Source organism: Agelaius tricolor, unplaced genomic scaffold (genome assembly GCF_023055355.1).
Source record: "Agelaius tricolor isolate 1412-34295 unplaced genomic scaffold, bAgeTri1.0.p SCAF_4, whole genome shotgun sequence".
In the NCBI taxonomy this organism is placed as follows: Eukaryota; Metazoa; Chordata; class Aves; order Passeriformes; family Icteridae; genus Agelaius; species Agelaius tricolor.
This window is the reverse complement of record NW_027269264.1, coordinates 36,179,938-36,205,775: the sequence shown is the minus strand read 5'-3', so window position 1 is coordinate 36,205,775 and position 25,838 is coordinate 36,179,938. Positions and strand designations below refer to the sequence as shown.

Sequence of the window (25,838 nt, the reverse complement as noted above, 5' to 3'; positions counted from 1 at the left end):
AGGAACCAAAAACCTGGCTGAAACTGCATCTGCATGGTGGTGAAGCCAAATCAGGAGGTGTAGTCAGGATGCCTGAAGCACTAGCTCTGAAAGGGCAGGTGGCTGAGACAGGTTCATCTGATAACCTCAAACCACACTGCAGCACCTTTTGTTTGCTCAGAATAGCTCCTCAGTTCCAAAACATCCTGGATCTTCTCTCATGCCAAGAAACTGACATCAAATATTCAAATGCAGCTCCTCCTGAGAGAGAAACAGAGCAGAACCTTAGGCTCAAGTGCCTGATGCAGTGATGGGCAGGGCAGGAATCACACACAAGCATGTTGTCCTGCCACAGGGAAGGTTTTCACACAAATCCATCAGCAGCACCAGGCCACCTGGTTGGGATGGGTACAACCAGACTGGTTGGGACCAACCTGCATCAAGCTGAATCATCCTCCTGGGTTGGGTATTGTGAAACTGGTTCTGTGACACTTGCTGACCACAGGAGCCAGAGCAGGAGGTCAGTGCTGTTGTCTATGGCTCTCTTGACAGAAGAAAGCCTTGTCTAAGTCTAGCCTCAGTGACATCATGAACTGACACGTCTAAAACCAGCAGTCCCATGCAATATTTTCATCTTCTTTGTCACTTACACAGATGCTTATGCAACATGGCAGGGGGAGGCAGGCATGCTGTCCCATGGTGTACCTCTGTACTTCTCTACAAAGAGCATGCCATTCCCAACGTATTTTCTCCTCATTCCAGCAGACTTGCCTCTTCCCTTTCTCTTGCCATTACTGCCTGCATGTCTGACTTGGAGACCCAGTATGAAAGTACTGCAGAAAATCTCACGTGACACAGCATGACACTGGAATGGCTGTGCTAGAAATCAAGGAGGTCACAGGCTCTTCCTTCCATCAGCATGGCTATAACAGCACCACAAAAGGGAAAATCTGACTCACGCAACCTAGAAAATATTCCCACGGATGCATGAAGAGACTGAAACCAAAAGGGCATCAGGTGCTGCTCCATTTTTCTGCTACAGTCAGTCTTCCCCACATCCCTATTTAAAAGCAATGATTGAAACACATTTCCATCCTTGCTATTTCTGCATTATAATTGTTTGTAAATGCCATTTTTTCTTTAATTACCCCTTCCAATATATGCATGAGAATGATAGGATAAAGAATAATACAACATTGCAATTGAATTACAAAAGCATAGCAAAAGCATTGTCCTATTAACTTTACAGCATTGATGTGTTATAAAATGTAAAGTAAAGAAAAAGGGGGAGTAATTTGTTTATAAATATGTTAGTTAGGTGGAGCAAATGCCATATTGCCTGATTGCAACTGATTGCAAAGCATGCCTTCTAGCATGGATTTCATGGAGCAAAATGTAGTTAATAAAACTACCTTTATGATTTTTATCACAGCCTTTTAGCATAAATAGCTAATAACCAATTTACATTAATGGTATTGGCACAAATGTAAATTAGTGTCTTTTTGTTTGTATTACTGAAGTGCAGTTCCATTGCCAGACAATTGTATTTGGCCATTCCATTAACTGGAGAGATCTAGGAAACAGATATAGTCTCAGAGACTGCTCAAGGAATATTAATTCAGAAAAGAAATTGCACTGCATACCTCCTTACTAGCTGGGGCCTCACAAAGAGCACGTCTGCTTTTTGCACCCAAGCCTGCTCCTCCATCACATGTTAGCACAGAGGCAACACCCAAGCAGGTTGATGCTGCTTCAAATCAGGTTTAGAAACCAGGTTTCCAGCCCCACACAGCTTTTCAAGATTTCATCTGCTTTCCTGTTCCAAGTCACAAGCACCAAGGTCTTAGGATAACTGGTTGCCACCCACCCTAAGAAAGAGACCCCAGCCCCAGTAGCTGGGTCATTCACTTAGAAGGGGGTACTAGTTCTTGCAGAGGCACGGCAGCTCCACTGGGGATGACACCAGGCAACACTCAAAGAAGGGGCTTGCCCTCCCTATGCTCTCCTGGTCCCTATTGCCTCCCTATGCTCTCCTGGTCAAGATCTTCTCTGCTAGCAAACACTTTCCCACTCCCAGCTTCTTAGGACACCTTCCTCCTCTCCATGGTGGAATGGTTGTCCTGCATCCAAGAGACACACCTCATGTTTTCTTCAGTGTGGCAAGTGATGTGGAACCTGGCACGGGGCTTACACCACCACTTTTCCCCTTTTCCCAGGGGATGGCTTTCCTGCTTGACACATAGAAAAAGGGATGGTTATAACATATTTTTTATTGGTGCAAATGGCAGGTGGGGAAAGGGGCCTTTACAGCCTACTAAATCAATGCTTCTGAAAGCCAAAGATCAAATGTAAACATTGGCAAATTACTGGCAAGGCATGTGAAAGCCTTGCCTACAGCAATCCTGCCTGCTGTAGAAATAGAGCTTTCCCATTTCAGGCCTCATTCATCTGGGACCTTTCATATTCACAGGGCCTTTCTTTAGTCATGCTATATAAGCAGCTACTGTATATACTGAAAGCCAATTTTCCCATATACTTAAGAGTGCTGCTGGAAGAACAATACATCATTCATCTATTTCCAATTTCATTACTCTTTATGTGATACTGATACAAAAGCATCCTTTCCATTCATCTGCTTGTTTCTTAAATGAGGATTAGAAGAAAGGCTTCTTCTCCTCAAACAAATTGGCAGTAAGATGTTTTCCTTTCATCAGTACAGAAGGTGACAAACATTTTCTACTACCCAAGGGTTTTGGACAAGGGATGCAGGTAATAGTTGTGTGTCATTTTGATTCCAAGCGTGCAATACACTGGGCTAAATTTTGCTGCTGTTAACACCAGACTAATATCTCAGAAAATCCTCAATGAACAGAGAATGTTTTTTGTTTTTTTTCTTTTTGAACATGAACAGCCATTTTAAAGAATCATTAAATATATATAAATCATTATATATGTACATGTGAACTACAGCTCCCTCCTACCCTCAGCATGATCGCTGCCATTCTAGCAGATTAACAGAATAACAGTAGACCTCAGACTCATACTCATGCTGCACTACCGTACACCAAGAATAATTTCATTGAAGTTCATCAAACTCTATTGATGCATCTCCAGTGTAAACGTGATCAGAAACAGGCTTTGTGACCTCTGGGTCTTCTTGTCCACTACATGCACAGAACATAATGAACTAAGCAAACACAGTAGACAAGATAATGCTATCTCTGTAGCATATCAAATACTAATGCAATTAATGACATCAACATTATGAGAGGAGGTTATGAATGGCCAAGGCTTGTTAGAAGTAAAAGAAGAGAATCACTTCACTGGAGAGCTGGCACCAGAAGACAGAACCCGTGATATGAGTTCAGGGCTCAAGATTGTTCTGATTTGGTATTTACTTAGGTACCATATGATTTAAATTAGGCGGACTAAGGGAAACACTTCATGGTTTCACTTCCATTCCTAGGCAACAAGTTCAATGCTCCAGCTGGCTCATGTGCCTCTCTTGCATATTATGAGCCATAAAAATACCAAATTGAGCTAATTATGATTCATGTTAAACTTATACTGTCCAATCCAAATCCCATTATCTGAATGTAAAGATTCCCCAGAGGTTCCTCAGAGTTTGGATCAGAGCTACAATGACAAATGCCAAGTATATAAGGCCAAAATGAGCTGACTACACCAGCATAATTTTGGCATGACTCTATTAAAGTCTGTGAGGCTCCTCTGATTTATGTGGGTCTGAAAAAAGAATTTAACCATTAGTGATTTGCACTGGAACACAATGTGCTTACCATTTTATACCAGCCCTAAATGTTTCAGTTTTCTTTTGTTTTCTTTTTAAACCTTAATTAATTTTAATTTTTCTTTCAACAGTATCTGTTATGTGTTCTTCTGATAACTTTTCAGATAAAGGATTCTGTGTATTTCATGATTTCTTCCACTAAATATATTGGATACAACCTATAATAGGACAGAAAACCTTTTAGTATAGCATAGTCTTTAAGCCAAATTCAGGTCTTACACTTCAGGAGTATTCTGTTTTCACTTTACATCAATAATATAGCCTAAGAGGAAATGAGAGAGGGATTTGGTCAATTATACAAGCACAATTTTTTTACAGAAGCATCTTGAAAATGACAGAAATAATCATTAATGAAGAGTAATGGGAAGATTCTGGGGTACAGAAATAATTATTCACTATTTCACATTAGAGGCATGAATGGGAGAACAAAAAAATGAATGATCACATGGGTTACAAGCTGGTCTGGCACAGTGAGTTCGGGAGTATATGGCTATTAATACATTCTTATATCAGTATTTCTGTATGAATAATAATATCTCAAAGCTTCCAGCAGCTGCCACAGCCTTGTCTCAGATTCACTGAGAAAGCACCACCTGCTGCCCTGCAGCACTGATCGGGTTAAAACGCTGGTAAAACAGTATTTGTTTTTCCTGAGCTGCCTGGCTGGGGCAGCTCCCATAACTGGGCAGCTGTCCTGTGCTCCCTGCTGCTGGTGTCAACATCCCCACTGGCCACCAGTGCAGAGGAACCAGCAGCACCTGCACGACACACACACAGGAGGCCCAGTATTTTACAGGTAAATAAAGATATTTACAAGGAAAGAGAATTGTCCTTCATTTTCAAAAGTTACCTCCTGCAAGGAAAAAGCCCTTTTCTTTATCATTGGGAATAGAACTTTTTACAATAAAAGGACACCAAATCAGCAGTCTTCCCTACAGATAGACAAAGCTCAGCAGAGTTCAGCTGCTGATCTGATGTCTCATACAATCCCCTTGAATATTCAAATGCTTTGGCATTGTGATTAGGGGATAAAACTGTGTATTCCACTAACCTGCCTTAATCTGGCAACATTTGCAAGTGCTTAAATATACTTTGTAAAATCTGTTTTAAAGACATACTGAGCAACAGATTTAATAGCTTGGATTTAGTCAGTCAAAATCAAGGGCGGGTATAGAATAGCTCTTTAAAAAATCAAACAGCATGCACACATCACATCCAGCAGAGATGGGTGCCATGATATATGGTGCAGTTCAGACTGCCCTGTTTGCCCAGAGTCACTGCATTACCAACACAATATCCTAACTTAACTGATCTGTAAAAGTGCTTTGAAATATGGAAGAGTGAAAGAATCCATATAAAACCAATTTCTCTTCTATTTAAAAGTTAAAGGCATTAGTAAAAAGAGAATAAATATCACTCCTTGCTTTATGCAGATGGGAATATCCATCATGAAATGATTGATAAGCCTTAGTCACAAGGCAGAGAGCCCTCAGGGTCCTGCTCTGTGCAGCCCCACAAAGAGATGCAGTGCCATATCAATGGGCCACTGCTGTAGAGCTGATGGGACATTCCCTGCCAGCCTCTCAGTGCCCTGGGCAGGAGCAGGCACTTCTTGGGTGGTCTGCAGAGGGGGCAAATCTGCTGTCGTGCTTTGGCCAGGGGCCTGGGCAGCAGCCCTTGCATGAGCCCCATGGGTGGTCCTGCACCACAGAGGTACACTGTACCTCTCATCACAGCTGGACTGTTTCATTTCAGAGAAGGAAACAGGAATGCTCCAGGCTATCCATTGCATCAGAAAGGATATGCTAATAACTGCCCTGTCTGTGTCTATCATTTATTGGACAGCTTCTCTATGAAAGAAAAACTCTCCAGAGGGTGTAGAGGAACAAAGAAATTGTCTACAGCAATTTCAAATGCCTGGAAATCTCTTCAGTATCCATTTGCAATACCTGCTGGGAGGAGTGAGAGGAACATTCAGCAGAGAGCCATCAGTCACTGCCAAAGCCAAATTCACCTCAGAAAGAGGGCAGGACAAGATTTGTACAGAAAGGTGAGCAGGAGAGTGAAGTTGTCACACCAACACAAATTTAAATACCATCTTGTGATCCAGAACAACTGCCTGCACTGGATGTCATTAAAGCTTTGCGGGAAGGGACAGCTAAATAAACTTCTCACCGGAGAAAAAATTAGTTCCTGGAGGCAGATGCTTCAGGAGGAGTACAGGAACCTACTCCTGGCACTCAGCTGGCGAGACTCCCAGTGTGCTGACAGCAGGGCAGGGTGCTTTGCCCATCCCCATCAGTTCTCCCCACAGCCATCGCAGCTGTGAGCCCTGCACCCTGAGAGCCCATGGCACCTCCTGCCTGCCTACTTGGACAGCTCTGTTTTTACCTGCCAGCACTTCTGGCCTGCAATCAAAACACCAAAGTTTTGATGTCTGATGATGGTCTCCCTGAGGAATATGACATCATCAGCCTCACACATGGCACCAGGAGACCAACAGTATAAGGCATATGTGCAAAAAGTAAATTACCTATGTAAATATCAGGCTAAAATTGTGTTGAATTATGTGCCTGTCTTGTCTATAGCTCCTGTCAAATACCTCAACAGCCAGTGTTGCCATATGCTGGCAACCTTCCTCCTCGCAGGGGACAGTGAGCCTATCAGACCTGCACACCAAGCCACCTCACATCTGCACACAGCCATCTTCCCTCACCAGAGATTCCATTCACATATCCAGTTGTTACCTTTAGGAAGAAGTTTCTAGAAGGGCTCACTGATCACCAATTGGTGGACTGCCCCTGCTACATGCTTAGAAATCTCCTTTAATTGCTAGGACATGGAACATTTAAAACAATTCCTTTTATGACTGTAAATTTTGTTTGCATTGTCTATATAGGGATGTTTATTTCTAAATTGTATTGTTTTCTACCCATCCATGTATAAGGGCAGTTGTTAAAGAAATCTCCTATTCGGTGTTACTTATGGATCTGTTTCTTAAAAATAATAACAAGCAAAGAAAATAACCTCGTGCATTACAGTCTCAAAATAGGTCTCATTAGCTCACAAACATAAGTGTAATTGGTAAAGATACAAATTTCTTTCTAAATAAAACCCATAAAGAAGGCTCCCTGCAAAATTGGAAGTAGTACAACAGCCCCAGCAGCGCAGCACAATGGTTCCCTTACTAAGCACAGGGACTGGGAAGCAGGTCTCTACAGGGCATCAGGAGGGGGTGTTTGAGCAGTTATCGAGGTGCAGTGGAGCCATGGTCCTTCAGAGGGTGTCTGAGTAGCATCACGGACAATTCCATTTATAAAAAACATTGCACCAACATAACTTGGACGATCTTTCTGTAGAGGATGCCAGGTAGGATTATACCATTACCTAATGTGTGCCTGAGATGCCCAGGGTAGAGAGAGCCTGCACTTGCATCTGACCTGAGAACAGCTGGATTTGGCCTGAGATGTTTTTGACTGTCTGGACATTCAGTCTTGTTATGAAAACATCAGGAAATGGAAACTGTCTTCTGCCCCCATGTTTTACCCCAGAAATAATTACCCTCCCTGCATTACAGCTCCAGCCAGTTATGCTTTTCTCACTACCTTAGTTCTCTTTTAATAGCTATTACTCTGTCCCCATAGAAGAGTTGCACATCATAAATAAATCACCTCTCTGATAGATAACAAGAGGGCAAATTCTTTGATCCCATATTCTACACACACTGAATTGAGGTGAGCTTAGCAAGAGCAGCTTTTCCATAACATTCCTTGAGAGGATGAAGCCCCTTGGATGGGAGTCACTACCTTAAGTTTTTTCAGGTCAGATCTGGTGTCCAATGTGTCCCATTTAGTAGAGGAAGGATAGCAATTGGCTGTCTTTGGGCTATGACTTACTTTTCATACACTAAATCTTACTTAGTTTAGGTGAAAGTCCTTCTAACCGTGTTGACCCAGCAAAAATTACTAATCAGGGTGGTGGCCCTCAGTAACCCTTGGGGTGGCATAAAATTATAAAAGGAAACTCTTCTATATTTTCAAAAAGAATTCTGATAACAGTGCTGAATAATAGTGCTGAGGTATAGGACAGATCTAAGCATTACAGCCACTCCAGCTCTGTAATGCTTCCCCATGACCAATCATTCTTCCAGACCACTCAGTACTAACCCATCCATGAACTTTCCAATTTTTTTTTCCCCCAAAGAAGAGAGGTGGATTCGAAGATTTTGATGAAGTGTGAAGTCAATCACCTACATATGCTACAGATTCAGCACCAGGCCATGCAGAAATACATCTCCTTTAATCCAAAGAGAATCTCAGAAAATCTTGATTAGAGATATGTAAATCTGAAGCCATCTCTGGAAATTAAATGTCTGTGACTATTTGAATAACCACTTCCTCTGCTTTCCAACAAGAGAGGAGTGAACAAGTGTGTTTTTCTTTGCTGCTTCAGGTTAATCAGAAGATAATCACAGTCCACCCAGAAATTAGGATGCAATGCACAGAAAATGCCTACATCCCATTCCTATATCTACAAATAATCTGGTGAAAATACACCAATGCTCTTCTTGCTGTATGTTGCTTCAATCCACATTTCCTCAGAAACAGCAACCAGGAGAAAATATAAGCTCCCTTCCATCAAATGGCTCTCTTCAAGAGCAAAGTTTCCAAAAACAAAAGTCCTCACACCCTTCCAGGTGGAAGCACTGTCCAAGGGCTCTGCCAGCTTGCACTAGGCCCACATGACAAAAATATTAATATATTATTAGCCTGTTGGAAAGGCTGTCCTTTATGACTAGAAAATGTCTCTTCACACAATCATGGAAGAAGAATAGAATAATTTACCATAAGTTTTGGATTTAGGATTTCCTGGCCCACAATATCTCTGTGATCTTCATTAAGCCACTTAGTAACTGTAATTATTAACTAATTTTTCATTCTTTAAAAAATTTAAGGATTAAAACAGTGCTCTAGTCATGGTATGTTGTAAGAATAAACACAGCTCAGAGGCTGAAGTGCTGAGATTCCACAATCACATATGGGCCATGAAAAGGAAATATCTGATGAACACACTGAAGAAGACAGAAAACAGGTAAAACTTCAAGAAACATCTGTCAGTCTAGCAATATTTCTTCAGTTTATTCTGTTTCTGCCATGAATGGACTTAAACTATGGCCCACTCATATTACCTGCTTGCCATCAAAGCAACAGTGCCCAGTCAATAGCATCAAGAGCTCCAGAGAATATCTTAACTAAAAATCAGTAATAAAACCTGCTTGGTGGTGCAGCCTGTTACACAGAAGCAATGGTGCACAGGGAATTATTCATCACAGAGCCAGCTGTATATCACGACCTCTGACAAAACCTCAGTCAGAAGGGGGCCTTTGTTGTAGAGGACAGGATTACCCAGGCACAGCACTAAGTCTTTCTGGCAAGTCATATCTGCTTACCATAATGGCTGGGTCCATGTTTGCTTTAGCTACACAGAAAGGCTTAGGGCTTGTTTTAAAGATAAGAGATGCTGGAAAGCCATGGATTTCATGGCAGTCTTTATGATACACAAGTAAAACTGGTAATGCTGGTAAAAACAACCTCAGGAGCATCACCTTGGGCCTTTGTGTTCAAAAATTACTTCTGGGTTTAGTTTGTTACTCATTGACTTGGGTTATTCTGAGTCCTTGCAGTGCTGCACATTGTTCAGCCAGCGCAGTAACTATAGGTTTGACTTTTACAATGGAGCTACTCCACAACTTCCCAGATTGTCCTATTTGCTCTGACATTCACAGGATTTTAATACTGATAGCAAAATTGTTGTCGTTGTCAGGGATAAGAGTCATGTTGTCAAAAAAAAACAGCCTGTGACAGCACATACTAAAGAAAGATAAATGACAATTTTGTTAATAAGGAAAAGAAAAATTCTGTAGCAGAACTTGATGCAAAGTAGCTTGTAAAATTTTCAGTGGGGCTACAGAAAATAAGTTCTTAGAACTTCTTAGTATATGCCCATGAAAAAAGATAAAAAGAATTTTGAGATAAACATGATGACAATGTTCAAAGAACTTAATATGAAGTATTAAAAGAAAAGCATATGACTGAGGAAGAAAGAGGTGAAAAGAAAGACCATAACTAGTACTCCACTGGTACAAAAATGTCTTGCAGGAACAACATTAAGCTGTCAGAATTTCTGGAGCAAATCTGTATATCAATTGTCATGAAAAACAAAAGGAAAACAAACACAATGAAAAACAGCACAGAAAATTCGACTTCACATAGTCAGACATGAACATCTACATCCAGATTGTTCCTGCAGTCTGAGGTTCCCTGGTATACACTAACGCCACGTTATAGATTGTGTGCAGAAATACTTTAGCTAATCTTCTGTTTTTATCAGAAAAATGCAAGAAAGTATTAGACAAACAACAACACTTCTGGGTAAAACCAAAGTCCTTCTGATTTTCCACTCTGCACACAAGAACACATTTCTCTTGGGAAGCAAATGTATTTAGATCATATTTTTTTTCCTTTCTCTGAGAAAAGAGGCATTTAAAATAGTTTAGCACCATTTTAAAATATATTTGTCATCTATATTTCCAGTTTCCCTTAGACTCTTTTATTTGTGAAACTATTTGCATGGGAGAGACATTCTGTCCTGGTTAAAAAAGGTGCCTCTTCAGGGACCCAGGTATGGCCACCTCACCAGTCCATGCCTCAAGATCACTGTTTCTCCCTGTCAGAACATTTCAAAAACAATCTGGACTGTCTTTTTCCCTTAATTTTTACAACAAGGGCTGATTAATGCACACAAATAACCACCAAGCCTTATTCACAGAATGGTCCGTTTACATTTTTCTGTAATTTTAAAGGATCTTTCAAGTGGGTTGATATTTAACATTTGCTGCCTTTCCAGCACACATTGCTATCTGGAGCCTTAAAAAGATTCATTATTTCTTCCATAAAGATGTCTTTCTAGATGAGCTGATCTTGTTTGTGTTGGTGATTGAAAGTGCAATGTCCCCAGACTGCCAGTGTAAATCATTAAAGTTTAATTATCAAAACTGACTTCTCCTCCTCATAGTCTTTGGCTAAACAAGTCTATGTGACAGGGGAAGAAGACAGGAGTTTTTACAGACAGATTGTACATACCCAGGGAATGTGGACAGCAAGGGCACATGTAAGATGCTTATGTCAGGAAGGCCTGCAGGACCAGATGCTTCATACTGGGACAGGCAAGACAAGGTGCACAAGCTCAAGCACAGCTCCTCTGCCCTCAGATGGCTGTCCCAATACAGAACTGACCCGATCTTACCCAAATACATCTGGAATACATGAGGAAACTGTTCTGTGGCTCCACTGGTCAGATGGGGTCAGTGCAGATCTCCCTGTCCATGCAGAACTGATGACAAACTTAGCACTGCGTCCATGTCATTCAAAAGGTAATGTGGCCCTGGGAGAAAACCAGCAGTTCATATCTGCCACCTTGACAGCCTGAAGTGCTGAATCTCTCCATTCAGGCAGTGCAAGGGCAAAAATGTGTATGTTTGCTAAAAGTCTCAGAGCATTTTCAGTTAGTATGTTGCATTAATGTCTAAAAGTTAAATTACAGTCTTTATGCTTTCTCTGCCTTTCCTCAGAATACTTAGCTCCATTTGTGCATGTACAGACAAGAGAGATTTGGAATTAATAAATGTGGTATTATGGCATTATCCTTTAAGCAACTGAGAGATGAAAGGCTGATTTTTGCTTTATTCCTAAGCATGCTGACATCAGGGGTACATTTGGAGCTTGATGCAAGAGATTCAGCTGTGCAACTGACATTAAGGCTAATAGCAGCCACAAGAAAAACAAAATTACATTCTCTTTCTTGGACAAGAAATTAAATACAGATTGCAACTTATTCAAAGAGTTCAAAGTCAATTACTTTTCCCAGTGAAATCAATGAGAAGGACTTTCCATTTCAGTTCATCAGACTTTCTGCCTGCTGAGAAAAGTGACTTTATGTGGGATCTTTATCACCATTTGCCTTCCTGGGTTGTTGGGTTTTCTTTCTTTCTTTTCCTGATTGATGATTGGTCTCATAAATACAACATTCTAGGGGGTTTTTTTTCAAAAGCAATTCAACTGCTTTCAATAACTGCTAGAATTTTGAAAAATGACTAGAATTTTCCTTTAAGACACTCTAAATGCCACAACAAAGGCCAATATTAGCTGGATGAAACATCCAAAGCCCACATTCCATTCCCCCCAACAGGCCTGTGAAATGTCGCTGCAGATCCATGGAGACACTGACCAGGATAAACTTTCATCCAGTGACATCCCTAAAAACAGTGATTTGGTCTTCATTTGTCACTGTTTGTTTAAGGCAGGTGTCACTTGAAAGGTCCTTATCTTTTCCCATCAATCAGCACACACAAGGGCAGACAGTCACTTACAAAACCACTACAGAACACAGAGTAGATGTGCCTGGGAGAGATTAAGGTGATGTCTATGTTCAGTCCATTCAAAGATGTCAACACTATCTGCTCACATGCACTAATCCCAAATTTGTTCTAAGAGACTGGGTTTTGGCATTGCCACCTCCAGGACCTGGGCTGGTTCCCACACTGACAACTCATTCATTCTTAACACCAAATGTCCACACAACACCACCAGGACTAGGATAAAATTAGTTACCTCCCATCTTATGTACAGCTACACCAGGCAGGCTGGGGATTCTGCAGCCAAATCCCAGGACCCAATTTCATTAAGCATTATTTAATAATCATCACAATATTTAGCAGGTAAGTAGCCAGAGTAATCACATTGTTCTCAGATTATCCTGCTCCCACAGCCATTGCTCCACAGCCCACACTGGTTCTGCCCCCAGGTATCACCCTCTAATCATCCGCACCCCCAGCTTGTGCTTGTAAAGATGGATGTTCAAGGTGCATGTCCAGGGGTGGGAGCAGGAGCTGATGGTGCAGATAGCACTGCTGGGGCTGTCAGGGCAGTACATAGCCTGCCACACTGTCCTTGAGGGACAGGGATGTGGGGAAAAGGGGGCATAATGCAGGGTTTGCTATCAGTTAGCTGAAGAAAACTATTCATGTACATGTGCCTGTTAGCGAAAATTTCTTTCACTATATACATTATCAGCAAATAGAAATTATTAAGTTGAGAAAGGACAACAACTGGATTACAACAGGATTTCAGAGGCCATTTAAATTATAAGATTTTTAGAGTGTACTATTAGACCAAAATAACTTGAAATACCTTATATACCATAAACAGTGTATCTCAACAGCAGAAGATAACATGAAAGGTAGTCAGAAGCAGGTAAGTGCAAAGAAAACAGTGTTCCCACCACACCAGCAAGGGGCAAAATTATAATTTTTCCAGTAAGAAAATGTAACATAACATTCCTCTGTGACAGCATGCAGCGTTTGCTGTGTGTTAGCATTAGTAGTTACTGTGACAGTGCAAGTGTGTATCCAAGCTGTGTCCATTGAAGGGCTGGAGGCACCACCTGTTGGGTTTCCAGGGTGGGAAAGAGAGAGAAGACCCACGCCAACTTCAGTGCCCTTCCAGTTGTGAAGGGGAAGGCTGAGGAGCACTGGGGCCAAGGTTCAGGGGCTTCAGGGGACAGCCCTGCTGCCAGGACCCCCACAGCACTCCTTGCTGCTCACTGAGTCATGAGGCTCCGCTGGATGAGCCGCTGGCAGCAGACACCTCTCTCTCACACTTCCTTCAATGCTCAAGGCACTTGGGCTTTCTCCCCAGTATGCTGGCTGGAGTCCAAGTCAGTTTTGGAAAGATATTCCCCCACAGCAGGTTTCCCAAAATCCTGCTCTCCATCTCAACAGCAATCTCAAAAGTTTTCATCCCAGGCAGGCAAAGCATGAAGAGAGCACAGGTCCCATGACCAAGCACAGCCCCCTGCCCCCCTGAGCTTCCCAATACAGAGAAACAAGATCCACATACACTTAGAGAGCCAAAATCCACATCAAGCCCACATCTGCCCTAAACTCTGGGGTCATGCACATCTTGATACATTTTCTAACCTTTATTTTAAACCTCATGACAACATTGGTAGAGGAAAACACCCAACCATAATCATGAGGGAGCCCCCTGCTTGTAAATAAATTTCTGGGTGAAGAAAAAGAAAACACAATTTGACTCAGGTTTCTTTACCCTGTCAGCAGATCTGTAAGGTCATACAAAACAGCACCCTTTCATAACCTTTTGTATTAGGGGAAAAATGATGTCTGAAAATCTATATGCTGGGAAGACAGTGGTGAAGGAGGTCCCCAGGTTAGGAAAATCAAGTTAGGACAGTTTGCTACTGATTTCCTGTGGCAGATTTAACTGTTGAGTTAAAATCCACTGATATCAGAGGTGGCATTACAGTGTAAGTAATGAAGGTGCTGAAAGAAGCTGGGGAGCAGAGGAGAGGACAAGTTTCCCATTCCCTGCTCACACACTGATTCTCCAGGTGCATTTTGTATGTGATGAATAGCAAATTCATTACAAGACACGAATCTGAGCTGCCATTTGTGCCACATAAATGGTCACCTAAGTGTTGGGCATGAGCCCTGCTTTCCCCAGTCTCTGCATTTCAGTCCTATTTCAGTACACATAGCGATGTGCACATTCCATTAAGAACATAATACCACCTTGCAAAATTCAGGATTGAAATAAACCCAGGGGACAACAGACAGACAATTAGATGTAGTTTGGCAGTGCTGAGTGGCTGGAAGGTAATCAGTGTGGAGTTCCTCTGTGAGGAAGGAGGATCATACTCTAGGGCAGGAAGGCAATCCTGCTTTCCCAACACAGCTTTGCTGTGGCATTTTTAACCCTCTCTGGGATTTTGCCATCAATATGATCATTCAGATATCCATTGCATATGACACAGAAAGGGAAAAGCATGAAAAAAGTGCAGGATACTGCACTTCAGGTATTTCTATTCTATTTCTCTAACAAGACTATTCAGATTTAAAAAAAAAAAAAAAACAGAGAAACACTACATTGTTGATATATGGCAAGAGGAAATACATGTGGGACATACTGATAATTTCTTGCAGTCTGAAACTGTGACAAAATGTGATTATCTGAGGTAAAAATATGTTATTAATCATTTGGCAAGAGGTCAAGCACTCTACTTCTTCATGGTTCCCTTGCAAACCTTAACAATAAAAAGTGAGGAGGACAAATTGAGTGAAGTCTTTTTTTCTCACTAAGACCAGATTTTTATGTTCATATATATATTGAATTTTAAAACAGCTAATTTGGAGAGGGAGCCTTTATAAATTGACCTATTCTCTGCAATGCTGGTTTCCTATTTTTCATCTTTCCCAATATAATCAATAGTAACGGACTGTAAGTAAATTGCTCATGTGGGTAGTCAATAGACTGAGAGGATGTTTTAAATATCCTAGTAACAACTAAGAAACATCATGTCAGAGAGGGTGTGGCAGCCATCCATGGGAGTGGTATCAGCAGTGTCAGCAAGAACCATGTCAGTTAGGCCAGACACTTCTGCAACACCACAAACTTCTTGGTTTTTCAGAAAATGTGTGCACCAGGTATGAATTCAGCAGCAGTTAGCTTCCCTCTGCACTGTGCTTATTCCAGAGAGAGGAGCTCTCTGTGTGGAAAAAGCCACACAAGCCATAGAGAGGATAGGGCAAAAGGAGCAAAAGTATCAGTGGACATCACACCACTCATGTTATGAATATTTACTACCAACTGGACTCAGACTAGGTACCTTTCCTGAGCATCCTCCATTAACTGCACCTTCCCCTTCAGTGGATTTGTGAAGGATCACCAAACCATCAGAAATTACCCCTTGACCACCAAAAATTCCAGCCACGCACCAGCACACAAGTTTCTTTGATCCTTTGATTGGGCACAAGGCTGTGCTCATGTCTTCCAGGAATACTTGCCTACCTGATAGGATCTGTGTTTCAGGAAAATACCATAAGCATCCTTTTAATTGTCTACACTGGGAGCCCAGTTGTTCATCTAAGTGCCATCTGCAGGTAGCGGACTACCTTTTTTTAAGTAGTCTTATTCCTAAATTGCAGTGAAGACCTCAAAATGGGTTTTATCACTGTAATTTTATTTGCTTATTACAATTTAAAGTTTGCACTTAAAATACAGAATGCTCTCAAGCTGTCACCTGTCTTCTGCCAATTTATAAGTCATAATCTGATATTAATTTTTTAGATGTTAAGCTATTGTCCGACAACTGGTTGTGATATTTTGGGAGGGTGGGGAATGGAAAAAAAATGCTTTTGAGACAGGCTTAGACTCACAGCACAGGAAATGCAATTGCAAGGACCCTCTGCTCCCCTGCTGGCTTACTCCTCTTCTTTAATAGTGATTAATTGGGCCCAGTCTTACCCCGAGAACCTCCCTTGCACCCATTTGTCTACCAGTGCTTGTGAAAGGGACAGAACTTATGAAAGGATTACTTGGCATCTGCTCTGTAAGATGAGAAGAGTTACAAAAAGACTCCAACAGATTAATTCCACAACCTTTCAGCAGTACCCTAAAGCATCCAGCTCTGATGGGAATTTCACCATCTCAGTGACATCACAGTAACGGGCAAGGAGTTAGCTGTGGTTTAACTGTGCTCCAAGCACTGAGAAACTGGAAGGGTTTCACACAAGCTCCAGAGAACTAGACATACTTTGGTCCTGTTCAAACACTGGGCTGTTGCACCGATATATCTCTCCCTCCCACAGCCTGGGGAACTCAATTCTGCACCTGAACCAATTTCAGCTGAGCTTTCTTCTTCCCTTTCACTGTATGTTCTTGATCTTATTTTAGCTAGCTTGTTCCAAACTACCCACTGCTCTATATGACCAAGAATTACCACTGAAATAACCACACAAGAACAAGGGAGGAGATTTTAAAAAGCACAGATAAACATAAGAATCTTGGTTGTGTTTTTGAAAATTCCCCTCAATAGTATTACAAGCCTATCTTGAGAAGGAGGCCTGATAGTGTCAGACCATACAGTGAAAAGAAAGACAACATTCAAATAACAAGAGATGGATTTGCCAAAAGCCAGTGCAGAGACACCATCACATTACATCCCAGGTGTTAAGTGCATTGTCCTGGGCACTCTCTGCCCATATGCTTTTGCTGTGTGTCAGATCCTTACTCAGCACCTTCTTCAAAGAGCAGAAATGAAACATTTTAGAAAGCCTTGTGAGACACCCAGGATCAGTGTTGTAACACAGCAACCCCCCCCTTTGCAGTGCCTCCAGATGCACCCAGAAAATGCAATATTCCTCTTGCTTACTCATTCCAATTTCTATTTGTTCCATGAAACCAAAATCTCATTTCTACACGTCCTTTGCTCTACAATTCACTCTACAGTCTTTTTTTAAAAAATTCCAGATTCTAGCTATAAACTGCTTCAAATATCCTGAGAACTTCTGCAAAGCACAATGCAAATTTGAAAAGTTCAAGCCTAGTGCTAATGCAATAAAAGAAGGCAAATATGATTCCAGATATACAGTTGGTGTAATGCCTTTAGGAAGCGCTCCATCAGTTTGATTTAGAAAATGATTGCATTATGTTAAAACAACTAAATTGGATAAGAGGAAAAGGGATTTGTTGACATAAATCTTGTCTTTGGGCTTCAAACCCCTCCAAGTAAATACAAATAAGAAAATACATACAGAGAGAACTGCCAATTTCCCCAGAGAAGATCTGTTTTCAAGGAAGTAAAAGTCTATATTGGAAATCAATTCAGTTGTTTATAAAGCAAGAAACCTCTATTGGAAGTCAGCAGGAAGGAACATTGGAAGCAAACCATCAAATAGCAGAGAACAAAGTGAAAAAATAACCAAACTATATAACCCGAACTTATCGCTTTCAAATAATTCTATGATTCTGACCTCATCTGCAATAAATTTGGAATAATTTGGCATGTGGACACCACCAGCTCAAAGGAAACAAAACACAATATAAGATCAATCAGGAACAGCCCAGCAGTTTTAATAAAGGTTGCCCTGAGCAGTCAGCACAGGGAAGAAACAAGGCAGAAACAAACTTAGGCCAGGAGAAATTCTCTGAATATTTTGCACGGACCTGATATGGTGTGCTGGTGGTAATCTTTAGTCTAACAACTGATCAAGATAGCCATTCACTTTAATACTTCTCCTGCCAGAAGAATCCTGTCAACCAAGTGAGAATAGGGAGCATGGGCACAGGCCAGGGTAGGAGATGGAGGATTTGCCTCCTTTCTCCTTTCTCCTGTCCCTACAGCTCCACAAAATCATGGGGAAGGAAAGCAGGGAACACAGCCGGATGTCAGCTGTGATTTAACCAATCAATTTTTCTTTCAAGAAGAAACCTTCCAAGCCTTGTTTGTCCACAATCTGCTTTTTAAATAGGTAACTGAGCTTCAGCTTGGCTGAATTAAATAGAAGATCTGTGAAATAAGTGAGGTTTTATGATGTAAAAAATGGCAGGAAAAATTATCAATATGTGCATCTGTGAAATGCTAAACAGCTGTCAAGAAGTGAAAAATACCAAATCTGAAATGCCACTAGTATACATCCTCACACATAATTCATTCCCTGTAACCATTACTGCTCCTTTATCTGTTACATCAGCAGGAAAAGATTTGCTAGGTGGTGGATTAACTCAGTAAGATTATTCAAAGCTTTGATTGCTGAGCAGTGGTCAAAGGCTGGTTGGTTACTCTCCCTGATTCCACAGGCTCGTGTGGCCACAGTGCTTACTTACAGTCCTTACTTACAGGGAGATGGCAGTGGCAGTGATGGTGGACAGCTGCCCGGGCTCAGTAAAGGAGCAGGTGGAGCTGAGGGGAACTTCCCTGGAATTCAGAGAGTGGGATCCATTTTAAGAGATGCCAGCCTGGAAGTTCCTGGACCCTAACATCAACTCATGCTTAATTTCAACCAGACATCACACAAGCAAATGGTAGGTAGTCATACATCCCAACAGGTGGCATGGCTGCAAAGTTATTACAGACAGAAGCTGATAGAAATGGAAAAACCCATTCTTCATCTCCTCATATACAGAGTGAAATCACAAGGGCATCTTGCCCTTGCTGTGAAATTACAGGACGTCAGCAATTGTGAGGAATGGGGTGTCTCAGCCAGAAGCAGTAATGAACCAACTCTGGTGCCTCTGACCACCTAGGCACCCCTTCAGCCCTTTTCCCCACTGAGTGACTGCCTTCACTTCTCCAAAATTGCTTTCATCTTCTTGACAGACTGGGCGTTCTCATTTTCTTGTCCCAGTGGTGTGTATTAGTACTGCTGTAGTGCTCGACTAAATCCTGAACACATAATTGGTCCATGAAAGAGCAAAATCCTCTGTCCTGCCCATCACAGTAAAGGACTGCCAAAAATCCTTGCCATACACTGAATTAGAGATTGTCTTTGACCATATAGGCTAGTGCCCACTAGCCTCAATTTCGACACCAATTCTGCCAAATTTGAAGTAACCAGAGATTCAAAAAATCACCTTCCACTCAGACAATATATAGCAAAGGACTTTCTCCTTGGAAGCCAGTTGTCAATGATGCTTAGAGATATTCTTGCATTGTCAGCTTATCCTTCCCAGGGGACTAAGACAACCTTACTAGCATTAGATAATTTCACCTTCTATTAACCTGTTCAAACTGTGGCCATTACACAGCATGAGGGTACAAATTGCAAATGTGAAGGAGCTGCTAAACTCACTGGAGGTCTCACTTGGTGTCCCATAAAAAATCCTGTGGGAAGATATCACCTCACTGCAAAGGTCTGTCATTTATTTTTCATTACAGGAGAGGAAGTTGGTTGAGATGGCATTAGCACAACTGAATTTTCATCTCAAGATGGTCTTAGCTTCCACCTGCACTTGTTCTCTAACCTTACACTATCCCTGCTTAGAAACCTGACCCTCTGCTTCCACTCCTGCAATGTCCAGGATCAAAGATGTCATGGTCATGCCTCTGAGATGTAAAAATGTTTCTTCTTGCCCTTGGAAACCCATAAGTCATTGGTACATTGCCATAGCACTTCTGTAAGGGAAAAACATATTTATCCAAAATCCTCAGGTGCTGGAAAGAGTGGTTTCCATCCTAGACCATCCCACTTTTGCTTCAGCTGCCAAAAAGAGTCATTGTGGCCCTGCACATGGCCAGTTTTCACTCCTGATAGTGATTTTTTTCCCCTAAGTCACCTGCTGGAAAATCAGAAGTAGGAATTAGACATCCTGACTCTGAATCTTAACCTTCAATCATATGGCCATTGCTTCCCTCTTCTGCCTTTGCCAGTTTTATACAGTACTACTTTCAATGATATTCATGCTCTTCAGGACCTCTCTCCTCCAAATGTAATCAATAGAAGTCACTGCTAGTTTAAAAAATGAAAGAAACAATATTTTCAGTTACCCCAACAATTGCTCAGAAAGAGAAAAAAGCACTCCAGACACCTGCACCTCATCAAGCTTTTAGTAACTGCTGTTTTGTTTTGGAACTGTTCCTTTTGCCTTTTCTGCCATCAGAAATCAAACTCAGATATAACATTTTACTTGATGTATATCAAGATCTGCCATTCTTGGGAAAATATGGAGGGGAAGTAAAATAGAGGTAACAACCAGCTCTATGTGTTTGGCAGCCAGTCCTACACTGCAGGATAAATATACCATACGAAAATCCCTGGGAGATGCAGTAATGCAGTAACCATGGCTTATCTGTATGGTATTTGATAAACGAAAAGGAAGTAAATAAACAGTGATTTATTTTTGACAATCTGTTCTATCTCCTCCTAGTACTGAAAAAAAGAAAGCAAGCCTATTTTTAGGTACATCGAGTTCTTGTCAATGCCCCAGCACTGCTTTGTGGGCAGCTGTCAGTCACCAAAAGTTTGGGGAAGGAGAGTCAGCTGCTGAGAGGGCTGGCAGCTTGGACCCTGCAGCAGCACCCTCACAGCACCACCACCACCACCACACCAGGACCTCCCAAAGGCTTCAGAGGCAAGAGGCACAAGGCAACAGCCAAGAGCCCTAGAAACTAATGGCAAGATTTCTACTGATTTCAGACAGGTGAGAGTGTCACCTCTGCAGTAGACACATTTCTGATTTAATCTATTTCAACAGCCAATTAAATACATTTCAACTAATCGTCGCCACACACAAGCACATCATGTTGTCCTGCCTAGCACCACAGGTGAACAGGGCAGAATGATCCACCCTAGAGAAGAGAAAGACTCTGCTGGCAGCCTGGGGTGGAGGAATCCACACTGATGTAGCACCCACATGTCTGCATGAGACAAGATCAGAAGTCCACAATAAAGATAATTCAATTCTCCTTTGGAAAAAAAAATTTAAAAACCCCACGAAGTAGATGACACTAAAGTACATAAAATTCACAAATTCACACCTGTTTTTTGCTAAAAGTGTGGTTCCAGACTTTTTCAATATATGTATAATAATGTAAATTAGAAAAACTCTTCTTGGATGAAATAATCTCAAAAATCCCCTTCATATTAAAAATACCTTTCTCTTATAAAACTGAAAACATCCTCTAGGATACTAACTGTTTTGTATGCGTCTCAGTCATTACATTATTTGCATCCAGTTGGAGATGGCAAAACTACTCAGGGTGAAACTCACACGGATATTTTAAGGGTTTTTTTTTCTTTTTTTTTCTTTACAGTTTTCTATGTGCAAAACCTAGAGGCTTGTTTTTCTCTTTTATGGGAGAGAAAAAAATTATCCTGATTCAAAGCAGCACTGAAATACAAGGCTCTGCCAGATGTTACATAAATGATGATGTAATGCTGAAGTATTTCATTACACATGCAGGTCTGTTTCTCAGCCCAGCAGTGATTTATTGCATTTTGTCAATCCCATTTTATGTACCCACATCATTTTTACATCATTTTTCTTCATGACATTGTTACATTCTCACAGAAGCACATAGAGATAACATCATACCAGTGCAGCCAATGAAGTTAGCATTTTACAAATAATGTTACTAATAAATGAATATACCACTGAGGGGAAAATGGTCTTTCTGAGAGAGTGAAAAGCAAATTTACCTTTGAATAATCTGACGGGGGAAGAGGCCATAAGTCCAATAAGAAAATTGAGTTTGCATCCTCTTGGAGCAGCTCCTGCCTTCATGCAGAACAGTGAGGAAATGCTGCTCTTGCCTCTTTTTGGGTTAATCTCACATTCCCTTTGTTCTCCTAATGTGCTCTGTGTGCTGCCGGCTAGATCTTATGCACCAGCTGCTTGGCTAAACAGATGCATCAGCAAGTGAAAGAAGATCAACACATAAAATCTGTTTTGACCCTGAAATTAGCAAGCTGTTGGACACACCAGCTTTTTTTTCCTGATCATCCATCAAGATATATTAGAAAAAGCACACCCAACAACACTGCTTCCTAACAGGAGAAAAAGAACTCCAGAAATTGTAAGTTCAAAAGACATGAAGGTCATGTCAAAATAATGTAGCAGGCTATTTAGAAGATGCATTCCTACAGCAATATTGTTAAAGAAAATAATCCTTCTAACAAGCAACTTGCCAAAAAATTCCATTAGACAACTGAAACAGAGAATTCCTCTTTTTTAGCAGTCAGCCATTAACCTGCATCAAGCAAAATGTTGCAGTGAGAAGCTGCACTTGAAAAGAATTTAAAATTTCTTTATTTCTAAAAATACAGGGCCACATTTTGCTTTTGCTGAGTCACTAGAAAACCAAAGAAATCTTGATTTTTAATTTTTTTAAATTTATTTATTGACATTTTAAATGGTGTCTCCCCCTTGGTCATATAAAAGGCAAATCCCTGGTGTTTTCTACGTGACTTCCTTCTGAGGAGAACTGAGGCTCCCATGTGCCAAAAGGACCCATTCCACAGGGAAATCTGCTGCCTCCCTGGAGCCTGGGTGAGGCTGAATTACATGAACTGAGTCAGCACACTGATTATTATTCACTGTTGTTGCCCACGTTGGCAAAAAGTCTAAGTGCAATCAAAGGGGACTTCATGGCACTGGGATAACTGGTTGTAAGGACAGGAGCATAGATGTTGTTTTCCTCAATTCCTTCAGTAGCAGGCAAGAATGCCAAAAGGAACAGCCACCTGATCAATATGTGGCTTAAAGTCTGGTGCCATCAGTGGAATTTTGGCTTTTTTGCTCACAGAGTGTTGTATATGGAAAGAGATCGAGTTTGTCTAAAAGAGGGAAAGGGATTCTAGCCAGTGAGTTGGCATGACTGTTTGAGAGAGTTTTAAACCAGGTTTGAAGGGGGAATATGATAAAACCAGGCTCAGCAGAGATAAGCCTATAGTGGGCATGCCAGCACTGGGGGTGAAGTCAGTAGCCCAGCTGAAGAGCACCCACACTGGGCACACAGTATGGGTAACAAGGGAGGAACAACAAACAGGAGGAAGCCATTGGCAGCAAGAAAGCTGTGACAGTCACCATCACTGAAAGTTGGTGGGATGACTCACATGGCTGGAGTGCTGCCAGGATGGTTATAATGGCTCTTCAGAAGGGTCGGGTGGGGAAGCAGAGGCCGTGTAGTGGCTTTGTACATTAGGGGGTGTTTCACTGCACAGAGTCCAAGGACAGTGATGACAAGGTTGAGTGGCTATGAGTAAAAATCAGGGGGAAGGCTAACAAGGCAGATACACTGGTGGGAGTCTGTTACAGACTACACAACCTGAATGAAGAGGCAGATGTATTCCATGAGTGGCTGACTAAAGTTCCACAAGTGCCTTCTTTTCCTCAGTCTTTTAAAGAAAGACTAAATGTCCTCAGGTCAACCAGTCCTGTAAGCTGGTAGACATGGATAGGGAGAAGAAAAGACCCCCTGAAATCCAGGAACAAGTAGTTAGTGACCTGCTGAGCAATTCAGACATTCATAAGGGTATGGCACCAGATAAAATTAATCTAAGGAGGGAGGTAGCAGAAGATCTTGCCAAGCTGCTCTCCATCATTATCAGTCCTGGATAACCACGGAGGTCCCAGATGACTGAAAGCTGGACAGCGTGATGCCTATCCACAAGAAGGTCCAGAAGGAGGATCTGGGGAACTACAACCTGTCAGCCTGACCCCAATACTAGAGTAGGTTATGGAATAAAGATCCTCTTGGAAGGACACAGCACATACAGGACAACCAAGGGGTCAGGCCTAGCCTGCAGAGGGCTGTGAAAGCAGGCCCTGCCTGACCAACCTGATCTCCATTTATGACCAGGTGACCTGCCAGGTGGATGAGGGAAAGACTGTAGATGTTGTCTATCTGCACTTTAGTAAAGCCTTTAATACTGTCTTCCATGGCATTCTCCTGGAAAACTGGCAGCTTTAGTGGATGCAGGCTGCTTTTTTCTTCTCATCAGAGTTTTAAAAAAAAGTTTGCTGTCCAACTAGCCACAAGCATTAAACTTGGCAAATAGGAGTTTGATTTCTTTTCCGATAAAAGAGATGTTACAAATAAGAATTTTATCTTGCATGGAAGCATGACAAAGTATGAGACAGAATCCTTCTTGATTACAATCTTCCATCATTTTGATTTTATAATTACTGAATGGAATCAATCAGCTTTCAATTGTTACCTTGGTGAAAGATTAAAACATCATTACTTGTCATACATATTTCACACTTTAGCAAATTTTAATAAACTGAATGCATATGAAATGTTCATATTATCTTTCACAGTACTGGGATGTTAATGGCATTTCTATTGATTTGAATTGACCCACGTTTGTTGGTCAAAATAACTCAGATTCAGGCAAGGCATGGACTTCCACTATCAACACTAACAAATGAAGACTGCTGAGCACTGAAATGGCTAAAATAGAATAATTAATCAGAAACATCTTAAAACAACTGGCAGTGTGCTTGAAAGGTCATATCTTCCTTCTTTTTGGTCTATGTAAAGGATTCATATCAGTGACCTCTTCATGACAGCATCAGGGAGGAGGTAAAGGACAGCACTACAAAGTAGACAAGACAAGCAAGGGAAGCCATCTCAACCACAGCTGCCCATCAGCCATGAGAGCCTTTTTCACCACCCTGGTACTTTGGTAGGAAGACAGATGCCTTCCTGGGGATCTGGCCTTTGCTTGCTGAGACAGAAATCTTTTCTTCATGGTGCTCATCACCCAGGCCAGTCAAGACAAATCCTTGGACTCACCATCAGTGTACCTTACCAAACCCCAGCTGGAACTACCACTAGCCTTCACAGCTGTGACAATCAATGCCACAACACCGTGTGTATGGCAGGTCTAGTTTATGCTGCTCCAACCTGGTCAACACAGAGTAGCAAAGCCTCTTCCACAAAGAAAGTGATGGGGACCAAATCTGGGAGGTTTCTATGGGTTCTGAATACAAGAAATACAAATTGAAAGACAGTGTGCTTCTCTTACCACAAATACTGCAAGTAAATCAAGACTCCAAGTTATCCATTTAATTTAAATACCCCCATTTAGTAAGACAAGCAGAGACACTTGCTACTCAATATTCCTAAAAGTTTTAGAAATCTAGTGCAACTGGCACTTTTTTGCTGGATCATATTTTGTTGTTTGAACTTATATTGGTGCTTTCTCTTCTACTTCTAAGCACAACCTAATAGCAAGATGATGTAATCAGACCTTGAATTACTCAGACTTCATTACTATTGTCAATATGTTACAGAACAGATACTAATATACTCTGAAATATTAGAAATAATTAAAATTTAAATACATGTATTGAATTAATATGGTACATGTTTTGAATTGAATTAAATACATGTATTAAAATTTAAATACATGTATTGAATTAATATGGTACTGTTTTTTCTTCTTCTCTTTTGGTCCAGTACTGGGATGCTATTAGCCTACACACCTGCAAGCTTTTACAAAAAATTCACCTCTAAGCACTTGAGGAGTGCCATTAACAGCAACAGACATAGGCACAGCCTTAAAGCTGAGCACATGCAGAAGTGTTTGGAAGACCAAGATTTAACTTTATTACCTTCTAGTGATCTTGAGTTCCCATGCCAGTCAGAGAAGGAAGCACATTTACCGGTCTGTAGGACAACGCAATTATAC

At 41.3% G+C, this 25,838-nt stretch overlaps 1 long non-coding RNA gene across 1 annotated transcript in view; it reads right to left on the bottom strand.

The window, feature by feature from the left end:
- LOC139589150 (uncharacterized) overlaps nucleotides 1-21,975 on the bottom strand; it is a 78,998-nt gene extending 57,023 nt beyond the window's left edge. The window contains exon 1 of the long non-coding RNA XR_011678948.1: nucleotides 21,840-21,975. This is a non-coding gene — a long non-coding RNA (uncharacterized lncRNA). The remainder of the gene's footprint in view (nucleotides 1-21,839) is intronic.
- Nucleotides 21,976-25,838: the final 3,863 nt, after the last annotated feature.